The sequence below is a fragment of the Ursus arctos genome, unplaced genomic scaffold (assembly GCF_023065955.2).
Source record: "Ursus arctos isolate Adak ecotype North America unplaced genomic scaffold, UrsArc2.0 scaffold_21, whole genome shotgun sequence".
NCBI classification, from domain to species: Eukaryota; Metazoa; Chordata; class Mammalia; order Carnivora; family Ursidae; genus Ursus; species Ursus arctos.
In genome coordinates, this window is record NW_026622886.1 from 33,988,877 (window position 1) to 34,002,136 (window position 13,260).

At 38.3% G+C, this 13,260-nt stretch overlaps 1 pseudogene; it reads right to left on the minus strand.

The window, feature by feature from the left end:
- Positions 1–8,563: 8,563 nt before the first annotated feature.
- LOC113255905 (RNA-binding protein EWS-like) lies at positions 8,564–10,596 on the minus strand (annotated as a pseudogene).
- Positions 10,597–13,260: the final 2,664 nt, after the last annotated feature.

Genomic DNA, 13,260 nt, shown 5'->3' on the forward strand with positions numbered 1-13,260 from the left:
GAAAATCAATGAGATGCTTAAGAGAAGGACCTGAGTCAGAGTCATCTGGATATCATAGCTAGCACAGTGAATTATTCTCACGTAAAACTTCTAAAATGGTTGCCTTAAGATTACACTGGCTACGTGGTGAAGGTTCTCATTTCCTTTTCTTAAAACTGGATTGGTGCTCTTTGAAATGTCTAGAGACATACGGCTACCATTGGTTGAGCGTATTATATTACAGGCCCAGCACTGAGCTAATTGTCTGCATGCAATTTCCCAACATCTTTATGGGGATAGATGATATTCTTATCCTTTCTCCTAAGTGTGGGAAACTGTTATCCTCGGAGTTAGGATGTTGAGTAACTTGACCAAGGTCACACAGCTAGTAAACAACATAGCCAAGACCCAAGCTTATATCTGTTGACTCTAAAGTTAAAGTCTTCTTTTTTAAGCTTTTTTTTTTTAAAGATTTTATGTATTTATTTGACACAGAGAGAGAGAACACGCAAAAGCAGGAGTAGTAGCAGGCAGAGGGAGGAGGAGAAGAGGGCTCCCCGCTGAGCAGAGAGCCTGATGAGGACTCAATCCTGGAACTCTGGGATCATGATCTGAGCTGAAGGCAGAAACTTAACCAACTGAGCCACCCAGGCACCCTCAAAATAAAGTTTTTAATATTTAAAAAGAATTTAAGTTTTTCCATACCTCATTTTAGTCTTTAAACTGGTGAGCTTAAAATTTGTTTTTCTCTGGAAGATGCAAACTAATCTATAGTGACAGAGAGCACATCAGTGGTTACTGGAGGATGGGAGATGGATGGGAGGGGCAGGAGGCAGGAAGAAGGAAATATAAAGTGGCACAAAAAAACTTTTGGAAATAGGGTGTCTGGGTGGCTCAGTAAGTTAAGCCTCTGGTTCTTGAACTCAGCTCAGATCATGATCTCAGGGTCGTGGGATCCAGTCCTGCATTAGGCTCCCCTCTTGGCAGGGAGTCTGCTTGGGATTCTTTCTCTCCCTCTGCCCCTCCTCCTGTTCGCACGCACTCTCCCAATTTCCCTCTCAAAATAAATAATTAAAAAAAAAACTTTTGGGAATGATAAATATGTTCACTATCTTGAGCTATCTTAAACTATGGTAGCAATAGTTCACAGTTGAATACATATGTCAAACTTATCAAATTATACTTTAAATATGTACAGTTGATTGTATGTCAATTATTCTTCATATTACAGATGAGGAAATAAATACCAAGAAGTTAAAGTTCCTTGTCCAACATTAGCCAGAGAGGTGGTAGTAAAGACAGGATAAAAATAGTTTTTAAAATACTTAAACAAGGGGTGCCTGGGTGGCTCAGTCGTTAAGCGTCTGTCTCCTGCTCAGGGCGTGATCCCAGTGTTCTGGGATCAAGCCCCACATCAGGCTTCTCCGCTAGGAGCCTGCTTCTTCCTCTCCCACTCCCCCTGCTTGTGTTCCCTCTCTCGCTGACTGTCTCTCTCTGTCAAATAAATAAATAAAATCTTTAAAAAAAAATACTTGAACAAGTGCTATTTTCCCCTCTCAATTTGATAATTTATCCCTACATGGTTCCAAAAAGGACCTGAAGAGACATAAAATATGAAATGCATATTATAGGAAGAAGATTGTATTTAAGAACTCTGGGTTAACTTATATATCTCAATTGAGCACTGGAAATCCACTGTGAATTCATTTGATGAAAAAGTTTAAAGCATCTCAGAAGTTTGTCATCACATGCAATCTGAGAAATACTTATCTTTAGGAATTTTATAATTATATGACCAGCAGGGGGCAACTAAATACTTCAGAAACAGCATCATGTATAGGAAAACACATTAAAATTGGAGAGACCCTGAGCATTCTCGGTTGTATAGAACTAAATTCCTTCAAAAATTATAATTAACACCGAGTCACACATTCTCACAATATTGAATTTGTGAAGATCATTAGAACACTCCCCTAAGTAAAATCTATATACTAAGGCTTATATTTGACAGATTGTTTTGGTTGTTCTTATAGTTCACAAGGTTCTTCGCAAAAATCTATATATTTCGTATCCAATGAGTTTTTTTTTAACTTTGTGTTGTAGAAAATACAATAAACATTGACTAATTTCTGTAGGTTATTCTAGGATTCTTCTATTTCAGTTGACATTCTAAGATCAAAGTAATTAAGATTTGCATAGGATCTCATTTTTAACTTAAAATTTAATAAAGTATCATTTCCTAACTTTCTTTTATAGAGACTAATTTTAAGGTTGTTGTATTAGTCATGGTTCTCCATAGAAATGGAAGCAGCTGTGTTGGAAGAGATCTATATGGTCAAATAATACAACCTTCCTTCAGATGCAACTGCAATGACTGGCACAAAGAGAGCATTCAGTAAATGTATGTGGACTATATTGAACTGAATTTATATAAATTGAATTAAATATCTCTAGTGGTGGTTGGACTCTGCCAGAGTTCCAGTGTGCAGTTGGGCAGTATTATAGGCTAGAGGTTAAGCATGAATTCTGGGGTCAGATTATCTAGGTTCACATAATGCTCCCTCTGCTTACTTTCTATGTAACCTTGAATGAGTTCCTTGACGTTGCTAGTCCTCCATTTCCTCACCTATACAAAAAGAACAGTAATGATAGCTATTTATGGTACACATTGCTAATGTTAGTCAATATTCAGTTCTTTCTCTTCTGGGCATTCAGTGGATTGACTGTTCCTTCTCAGCACCCCAGCAACTGGATGGGTCCATGTGACTCAGTCTGGCAATGAAATACGGTGGAATTGACATGTGTCAGTTTCCGGATGAGGCCATGAAAAGCCAATATGAAACCCCCCAGTCCTTCTCCTACTGGGGCAATCATGGAAGAAGACTCATATATTACTCAGCTATCAAAAAGAACGATTTCTCAACATTTGCTGCAACATGGACGGCACTGGAGGAGATAATGCTAAGTGAAATAAGTCAAGCAGAGAAAGACAATTATCATATGGTTTCTCTCATCGATGGAACATAAGAACTAGGAAGATCGGTAGGAGAAGAAAGGGATAAAGAAAGGGGGGTAATCAGAAGGGGGAATGAAGCATGAAAGACTATGGACTCTGAGAAACTGAGGGCTTCAGAGAGGAGGGAGGTGGGGGAATGGGATAGGCTGGTGATGGGTAGTAAGGAGGGCACGTATTGCATGGTGCACTGGGTGTTATACGCAACTAATGAATCATTGAACTTTACATCAAAAAACCAGGGATGTACTGTATGGTGACTAACATAATATAATAAAAAAATATTATTAAAATTGAAAAAAAAAAAAGATGGCGGCACCACAGGTTGAAAGAGCCTAGATTATCATGCCATTGCATGGAAGACAGTTGTCTGCAGCCAGAGCCAACATTTTGGAATAAGAAATAAATCTCTGTTCAGTTAAATCATTGACTTTTTTTTTTTTTTCAATTCTGTTCTGCCTCATAGAGTTGTTTTGATGGTTCAATCAGATATGGTATGGGAATTGCTTGTTTGATAAACAAGTGCTCAGTGTTATAATTATGCTGAATCAATCATACTGGCTTTGAATATAAAGCATTGCTTTGTTGTTGATTATTATAATGATTCAAAACTCAGTCAAATTAGAGTGCCAGGTAACTTTTTAAAAATCTATTTATATGAGAGAGAGAGGACATGAGCAAATGTGCACTCAAGTGGGGGAAGGGACAGAGGGAGAGAATCTTCAAGCAGACTCCCTGCTGATCTCCATAGGCCGATAAAGCAGCGCTCAATCCCAGGACCCACGAGATCACAACTTGAGCGAAACACAAAAGTTGGGCACTTAACCAATAACCAGGCGCCCCATAGACTACCAGGTAACTTTTGTTTAAAGTATTCTAACTCTTTAAGAAACAATGCCTAACACAGAGTAGGCATTCGGGAATAAATGAACAAAGTCCTATTTTGCTGATTATCTGATAATTGCTATCATTTTATTCTAGGATCTTTTATTCCCTTGTTAGATTGGCAAGATTTCATTTTCCATTCCTTTTCTCAGACCTAGGTTCTCATTAAACAGCTATTTTTGGATAAAGTTGTCCTATCACTAGTGGGGCTTAGGCAGTGACAGCTGCTCCTATGTCTTAACTCTCTTCTGAATTCAAAACCAATTAATAGGGAGCCAGATAGAGAAAGATGAAAAACCACCTTCTTACTGATAAAGCTGCATGGACATTATGACTTCAATGTGCAGCCACGACCGGGCTTTTCAATTCTCCTCCCCAAGTCCAAATGGGATATGGCATGATAAAAGGAAAATTGGGTCTGCAGGACAGATAAACTTGGGCAGAATCACTGCTCTCCACACTCAGTGAGGTCAACAGAAAAAATGAGGGTTAGGACTCAGATCCGCCTCTAGAAGGCAAGCCTAGGCTCTGATCCACGTATGTTTAGTTTATTACATGGAATGAGAAACAGAACAGAACATAATATGTCGTGGGTAAGTAGATTTGAAAAATATGGCAAGAAAGGGGCTGGGTCTTTATTCTCAGGGAAGGTGGCAGAAATAAAAATGGAAGTTACTCTTCCCTAAAGTTCTGAAAGTAGCATATTCCTATTCTAAGAGCCAGGCAGGGGAGCACCTCAATATGTAAATATATAAATTTATAAATATATAAATGTCTAACTAGAGAGTACAATAATTAGTGATTATATATATATATATATATGATTTTGTTGCTCAGGAGAGAGGACTAGGCTAGAGCTACATATTAGATTAAAAAGAATCAGAACACAAGATCCATTTTCTCCTCTTTCCTAGGAAGAAGATGTAAAGTGGAAAGAGAAGAGGGCTGAGTATGAAATTTTGGAGCAACAAATAGCAGAGAAAGATAAACTTGTAGGAATGAAGAAGAGTCAGAAAGGTAAGAAAAAAACTAATATGATGACATAAAAACAAAAGGAGTTTCTGCCCAAGGCCAACAGAGGCACACAAATAAGCTGCCAATTTGTGAAGACAGCTACAGTGCAAAGGCTACATGATCTAGTGCTGAGGCAGCCCTATGAACCATGGGTAAGAGACAAAGGCAAAGGAAATCTGCAAGCAGAGAGGCTTTAAAGAAATAACCAGCTAGGCTGGTGCCCTGGTAGTCTCGCATGCTGGAATGTTTACAGTTTCATGTTGATGATGACTCAGAAGTTACATATAGGCCCAGTAGGAAATAGTGATTTTCTTAAAAAACAAACAAACAAACAAAAACCGTCTGTTACTATGAAAGTAGTACATGCATGGTAGAAAGTTGGAAACTATATATAAGTAAAATAGAAAAATAAAAAAAAACATATTTCCCATCTATTACCATTGTTAACAGCTTACTGTATATCTTTCCATACCTTTATTTATCCCTATATATGCATATAAATATATATATGTATTTTTAACCAAAATGGTTTCATACCTGGTGTGCAGTTTTACAACATATTTACTTTTTTAAAATTAACAATCTCTACCTTTCCAAGTCAATGAATTTTCATCTTATCTAAAACCCAAATTCAGATTTCCCCATTTGTCTCCAAATTATCTTTACTCTGAAAATTACTAACTAAAAGTAAGGAATTATTTATTTTTCCTTTCCTGTATGAACCATATTTTAAGGTAATCAAACAGTTCTAGGTATAAAGGCAAGCTCTATTTTACTGGGAAAAAATGTCAGAATATAGAATGAATGACGGTATTAAAATTATTTTGCAATTCTGACTGAAATTATTGACTTGTACAAAGATTTTCAACAAGTGTTAAAACATGAGGTTTATGTTTGAAGAGGATCTAGTCATATGCATGGTATTAAAGTAATACCATACAAATTACTTCCTAGTCATGAGTTTATAAAGTAGGGATAAGACTGCCATATCATTATTTCAATATCAGTCTAAGCATCAATAATTGAGCATTAATCAAATAACATGAAAGATGCTATACAAAATATACTACATTACCTATAATTATTCTAGCCCAAAATGTTTAACTTGAATCCACCAAATCTTTACATCTAATATCTCTCAAAGGTTTCGAAAGGCCATTTTTATATCTACTGACTATCATAAATAAGATGTTCTGGATTGCTAAGTGACATTGCAAGGGCAGAAGAATAAGGAAATGTATACATTACTGCATTGTGCTTAGAGATGAATTTTGTTTTACTATGATTCATTGTACTTAAGAAATAAGTTTGGCAAGAATGGACTGGCTTAGAGTGTTGACTTCATGTCTTGCAACACTCTAATGTCTGTTTGAAGTCTTATTTGAATGGAAAGTACAACTCTCAAATTGAGTCTATCTCCTGGCTGCCAAAGAAATGGCTTTCATTCTCACATCACATGTGAGACCTGATATTTGAATTGGGGATTGTAGAGAATCTTAAATAAATCTGCTTCCATGGCCTGAGGTTATGCCCATCTATGTATCTTCTATAATTCTCAGAATTAGGCCAGTTGCCACAAAGCTTTGGTATCAATGGAAGGTTGGTAGAGTATCGTCTGTAATTTTTTTACAACTGAGTAAAGTGAAAATACAGTTAGTAATATTGCGCATATTGTAATATTCCCCAAAGATAGTAATCATAACAGTTTATGTTTCTTGAGTTCTTTAATTCTTATTACAACACTGTAAAGTAAAAAAAAATTTTAATTCCACTTTACAGATGAGGAAAGAGCCTTGGTGAGGTCTCACAGCTAGTAAATGACAGGGCTAGGATTATATATCTGATGTTAGAGTTGGAGCTCAACCCCACTATACTATACTACTACAGTGAGTCAAATTTGTATTGATGAACTTTGTAATATTGATTACATTGATTTTTAAAAAAGATTTATTTATTTAGTTTTAAAGATTTTATTTATTTGTGAAAGAGAGAGAGAGAACACGAGCAGGGGAAGCAGCAAGCAGAGGGAGAAGCAGACTCCCCACTGAGCAAGGAGCCCAATGTGGGACTTGATTCCAGGACCTTGGGATCATGACCTGAGCCAAAGGCAGATGTTTAACCTACTGAGCCACCCAGGTGTCCCAAGACTTATTTTAAAGAGGGAAAGAGTGTGCGCATGAGAGAGGTGCAGAGGGAGAGACAGAATCCTCAAGCCGACTCCCCTGTGAGCATAGAGCCCAATGAGGGGCTTGATTCCAAGACCCTGAGATCACGACCTAAGCTGAAATCAAGAGTCAGTCATCTGCTTAACTGACTGAGCCACCCAGGTGCCCCTTTGATTAAATTGATTTTAAGATTTTCTTTCATCTTCATAGTAATATTAACTTATAACAGTTTCTGGATTATCACTGCTAACCTAATGGGAACATCTCTGCATAAACTGAAAGTACTTAGTTCTTGTCAAATATTAGCACCGAAGAAATAAAACATTAACAGAATACTTCCAACTATTTTCTTTCCAGAAAACAGTCAGTGCTAATCAAGGCAGAGCCTAAACTTTCACTTGACTTTTTTTGCTACTTTTTATGAATTTGACAGTTGTGCATTTGGAATCTGTTCAAATTCTATTTGTAGCTGAATCATGTGAATGCCAAGGAGATCAGTACATCTGCTTCTTAGCATCTCTAGAGTAATCTGTATTTGCAAATGCTTTATATAAATTTGAACATGTTAATGTGCTTAATCAGATTTATTTACCACACGTCATATGATATTTGGCCTTTCACAGTGGTTTAATAGAGGTCTGTAGCAAATAACAGATAGCATGAGTTGCTTTTGATTTGAATACTTTTACCAAAAAATAATCATAGACATGGGGCACCTGGGTGGCTCAGCCAATTAAGTGTTCAGTTCAGGTTGTGATCTTGGGGTCCTGGGATGGAGACCTGCATAGGGCTCCCTGCTTGGCAGGGAGTCTGCTTCTCCTCTCCCTGCTCATGATTTTTTCTCTTTTTCTCTCAAATAAATGAAAATCTTTAAAAAAAAATGGACATGATAAAGAGGAAGTGATTACTATCTTAAAGGTAGAAAATAACAAGTAGTAGTTGTAGAGTACATTCCCATGGATTTGACCTATAGATAGAGAAAAGAAAGTGACATAATTTGAAGGTGGGTTTTTTTTTTCCCCTGAAGTAGGGGCCCAATTATATAGTATGTGTCTTTAAGAAATGAGACATTTAAATAAAAATAATCACATATCATTATCATGCCTAAGATGATTAATAATAATTCCTTGATATCATGTAATATCCAACCAGTATTAGTATTTCCCTGATTGTTTCATTAATGTCTTTTTATAAAAGTGATTTGAAACAGAATCTAAAAGAGGTCCATACATTGTGTTAGGTTGATATATCTGATGTCTTTTTTTTTTAAATAAACATTTGTAATTTTATTTTAAAAAAATAAAACATCACAACCATGAACATTATTACAGTTAGAGGCCCTCTTGGTTCTTCACAATGATACTGAGCATGTTCACAGGGGTTCCCATTGTTTAGTCTTAAACAACCATCTTTAAAAGAAGGAAAAAAACTCAGCACACTACCATTTAACTTGTTTTAATGTTTCTTTACAAATGATGAAAAATACTAAAGTACAGACAAGGAATAATCATAATGTTGTGGCCAACATTATATATATGGAATTATAAATTTAAAACACTTTCTGGTTTAAAAATAAATTTGGCAGTCAACGCAGCTGTGCGGGGTCTCTGTGTCTAGTAGGGCTGGTCTCTGCGTTCCTGACGGTGCTGGTCTTTTTCCATTTTTCCCGGTCCTCCATGCCCACCTCTTCTTCCTCCCATCTGTTCCATCAGAGGTCCAGGGGCCCACGAGGGCCGCTCCTCTTCCTCCACCAAAGCCACCTCAGTCCATGCCCCAGCCACCATGGAAGCCACCTCTTTCTCCACCATGACCACTTCTGAACATCCTACCGGGACCACCATGGTCCATGAGGCTGCCTCTTCCACCCTGCATGCCACCAGGGCCACCTCTGCCATGGTCACTGCCTAGGGTGTAGAAAGGGTGGTGGAAGGAAGCCTTCAGGCTTCAAGGCCTCACACTGGTTGCATTCTTCTCTCCAGGCCTAGTTCTGGTTTCCACAACCCAGACTGGGGCACTGTCAGTCTCTAGCTCAGTGCTGGACGTTTTCCTCCTCTGGGTGGGTTCCCTCAGGAATCCCGGGGCCCTCTTGGGGGAAAGCTACCTCTGTCTCCTCCATGGCCTCTTCTGTGACCCATGGGACCCCCAGGACCTCCACAGAGTGGCTGCAGCATCCCTCTGCCCTCACGGGGGGCATACCACCCTGCATGCTGTTCATCGGAGACTTCTTCTAGCAAGAGAAACCTTAAATTTGCTCCCTTGAAAATCTTTACCATCAAACCACTCCATGGCAACCTTGGCAGTTGGTGGGTCTTCATAGGACACTGTAGCAACACCTTTGGGCTTTCCTGTTTCCTTGTTCAAGTAGATATGGATCATGGGTTATCCGGTTCTCTTGTTTATCTTAACAACTCCACACTGCTTAACGAAGTCTGCCAGATCATCTAGGATCACATTGTCATTTAAGCCTTGCACATAAATTGCACTGTTGTCAGAGTCTTCATCTGGATCTACAGGTGGACCTAGATCAATATCTGGTCCTTCAACCATGGGTCCCTCAGGCTTACTGAAGCCACCTCGCTCTCCAGCACCCATTCCACTGTGTCCTCCTCCCTGTCCACCTCTGCACATGCCTCCACAATCAAATCCCCCTCTTCCCCTGCGCCGGTTATCAGGCCCACTCATGTTCCCATTCTCTCCTGGTCTGGAAAATCCTCCAGACTCCTGTCCATAAACACCCATGCTACTGGAGTGGTCCTGTCGGAATGAACTCTGCTGCCCATAGCTGCTGCTCTGCTGGCTATATTGATTTGGAGCCTGGCTGTAGGATCCAGTTTGTGGGGGATAACTAGTGGGTGGCTGCTGTCCATAGCTGCTGTGTTGACCATAGCTACTCTGCTCTCCATAACTGCTGGGCTGCCCATAGGTGTTCTGCTGAGAGTAACTACTCTAATCGTAACTAGTTGGCTATGGAATAGCTGGTAGGAGGAGTAGCTGGTAGGAGGATAAGAAGGTGGTGCCCTGACTGGCTCCGTGGGGTAGCTCCCAGGTACCTGGGGATACCTATTGTTACTCTGTCTGTATCCTAGGCTGGGCCGGTTTTAATCTCCTGTGCTAGATTGAGGTTGGCTCGTCTCAGCAGATTTGTTACATCCTGTGGTTTTGCAGGTTCAGTGGCCGCTGGCTGGTGCCCAAAGGCTGGGTAAGCAGCCTGAGTGCCATATGCGGACTGAGCTGCATAGGAGGCCTGGGTGGTAGTGACTGTAGCAGTGGTGGTATCATAAGCACCAGTGCCGTACCCCTCAATAGGCAGACTGTACGCCTGGGGGGCAGTCAGAGTAGTGTAACCAGCAGGAGGCTGTTCCATAAGAAGTTGCATAGGGGGTATGCCCATAGGTCACAGTGATCTGAGCCTGGGTATAGCTGACATCAGTGGGCTATCCATAGGTTCCATTACTTTGCTGCCCATATGCCTGGGTGGTCTGTGCATATCCTTGAGTGGGCTGCAGCTTGGCTGTAGGTACTGTAATCCGTGGAAGCCATTTTCTCTCCTTCCTTCTCATTGATGAGTCTATTTTAATACAAAATAGTGCCCCTTTTTTCCCTTGCTTTTGTTTATTGCATAAAGGTCTTTCTTTTAGAATTTTCCCTGTTTAGTTTAGATCATTGTATTCATATGGTATACTGCTTTTCTAATACTTTTAGGAAGGGGGGTTGGGAGGCAAATGATGTTAGGTCCAAGACTATTGGCTGACAGCAAAAGAAAGTTAGTCAAAGTAATCAACACAATGTCAGACCACAAGAGGCGAAGTGTTTGGCCATCTCTGGAAAGGAGTTGATATTTAAAAATAAAAAAAATAGATGTATCCCAACTCCAGTCCATTCCAGGAGGGTGTTATAGGGATTAAGGATTAAAGGAAACCGGGGGGGGGGGATGGGATTGGGAGTCTGGTCTCAGCTGTCTGTGCATATAACACAGGCAAGTTAGGCTCCCATAGGAACTGAAAACAACTAGGGGAAAATATCAACAGGGCCTAGAACAAAGGGATGAACCTAACAAGAATGCTTTGGACAGACATTACTGGAATATAGGGTAGGTACCTTCTTTCTTCACCTTGTCACCTTTGGGCACCAGTGTTCTTAAGGAATAAGAAAGATAATAAATACCTAGGAGATTTGACAAAAGTCATCTAGGTAGCACTTGTCCTTGTTGGGAGGGGTGGATAGATGGCTGCTAGCTGATAATGTTGTATGTATGGCACCTTCATTGTCAGCAGAGAAGAACATAAATTGCAGTTTCGAAACACTGTTAGTTTATAGGGTGAGACCTCTTGCTAGCTTCCCATTTATTTCAGAAAAGAGGTGGAGCAACCTACAGATACTTAATAATTTTTTTGTAAACAGGATGGGCCTTGGACCCAGTAAAAACTGATAACTTATTAAATCGAAATAATTAATGTACAGTCTGGTTTATATGAATTACTTGTGAACTGTCAGAAAATTTATAGATGTATAAATACAGGTTGGACAAAGCTAACTGGAATTATCTATATTAGCAATATATAATCTCTTCTATGTTAAAAAATATAAAGTAATGAAAGTCATTTGGACATTATGCAGTGAAACTATAGATTTGGTTTTCTCAGGAAAGTATTATAGAAGTAAATATGTTTTGAATAATCTCATGTGGCTGAGGAAAAGAAAGAGTAAAACTTTGGGAAAAAAAAGTAAGGTATAATTTCTTTGCCTTGTAGTTACCACAACTTTGGAAATTTAAGGAATTATGTGTTCTATGCTTTTCATGTTTACATAATTGTGATAGCCACCTTTTTATATACTCTCTTGAAATTTAAATGAAAAACATAGTTACAACTGGGAATGTTTAGTCTAGGTAGATATCAGAAAGAAATGGGTCTTCTTCTTCTTCCTTTATAAAAATTTATTTGGAGTTCAGGTTGCCCTCTGAGCTGAATTAAAGCTCAGGAGTCAATCTTTACAGCCTGAGCATAGATTCCTAACTACTTCCAGAGATGGTGTTAAAAGTCATAGCATGCACCTAATTTTGAATAGGCAATGTGGGCGGAAACAGTAGGCAGAGCTTTTCAATAAGAGTTAATTGTTCTTAACCTGCGAATACATAATTATGTAATTTGTTATGATGAACTTTCATTTTTAGACTTCTATGGTGGGACTCATTAATGCTTCATAGTTATGTGAAAAATAGTATATAATTCTGTTTTTTGTTACTCTAAATCTCCTAAATATGTGCTAATTTCTTAGCCTGATTATTAATAAACCATCTTCACTGGTACATTATGCAAATTTGAAATAAAAATGTCATGAAGAAAAACATTTAAAATGCTACACCAGTAGAGCTTTTAAAAAGAGAATACCAATAAAACATTAATACAGTTTTGCCCAAATGGATGAGAAAAGAGGGAAAAAAATGGAAATGTTTAGTATTTTTGCTTTTAAGGGCATATAGCAGATGGAAATAATAATACGAATGGATAAAATACTTGGTTTGGTGAGGTCTGTTTAATAGTAGGTATAAAGTGAAAATCTGATTGGACTTATTCTGATGTTAGGAATATGAGTGATTGCTATTTTTTCTTTTAAAATATTAAATAATTTTAACAATTCTGTTTTGCATAGTCAGTGGTTTTTAGATTCATGCAAATATTTAGCACTTTCAATGCTCTTCCTTTAGTCTTAACTTTAGGACCTTTTATTTGGGATCATTTCATTTTTTTCTGAAGAAAGAAATTTCTTTAGACTTTCTATTAGTGAGAATCAATATTAGCAGCAAACTCTGCTCTTGCTTCCTGAAAATGCCTTCGTTTTGGCTTCATTCTTAAAAGATCTCTTCAATGGGCACTGAATTCTAGGCCGATAGTCATTTTCTTTTAGCCCACTGAGGACAAAGTTATTCCACTATCTTCTGATTCTATTGTTACTGAGGAAAGCCAATTACCAGATACTTTGAGGATAATCTATTTTTTTCCTCTTCTACTTTTAAGTTTTTCTTTTTTTGCTTTTGGTGTTTTATAGTTTTATTATGATGTATATAAGTGTAGATTTATTATTCTTTAACTTGCTGGGGATTTCCTAAGTCTGTGGGTTAGAGTCTTCCATCAGTTCTCGAAAGTTTTCAACCATTACCTTATCAAATAATGCTTCTGCCACATTTTCTCTTTCCTATTCTTT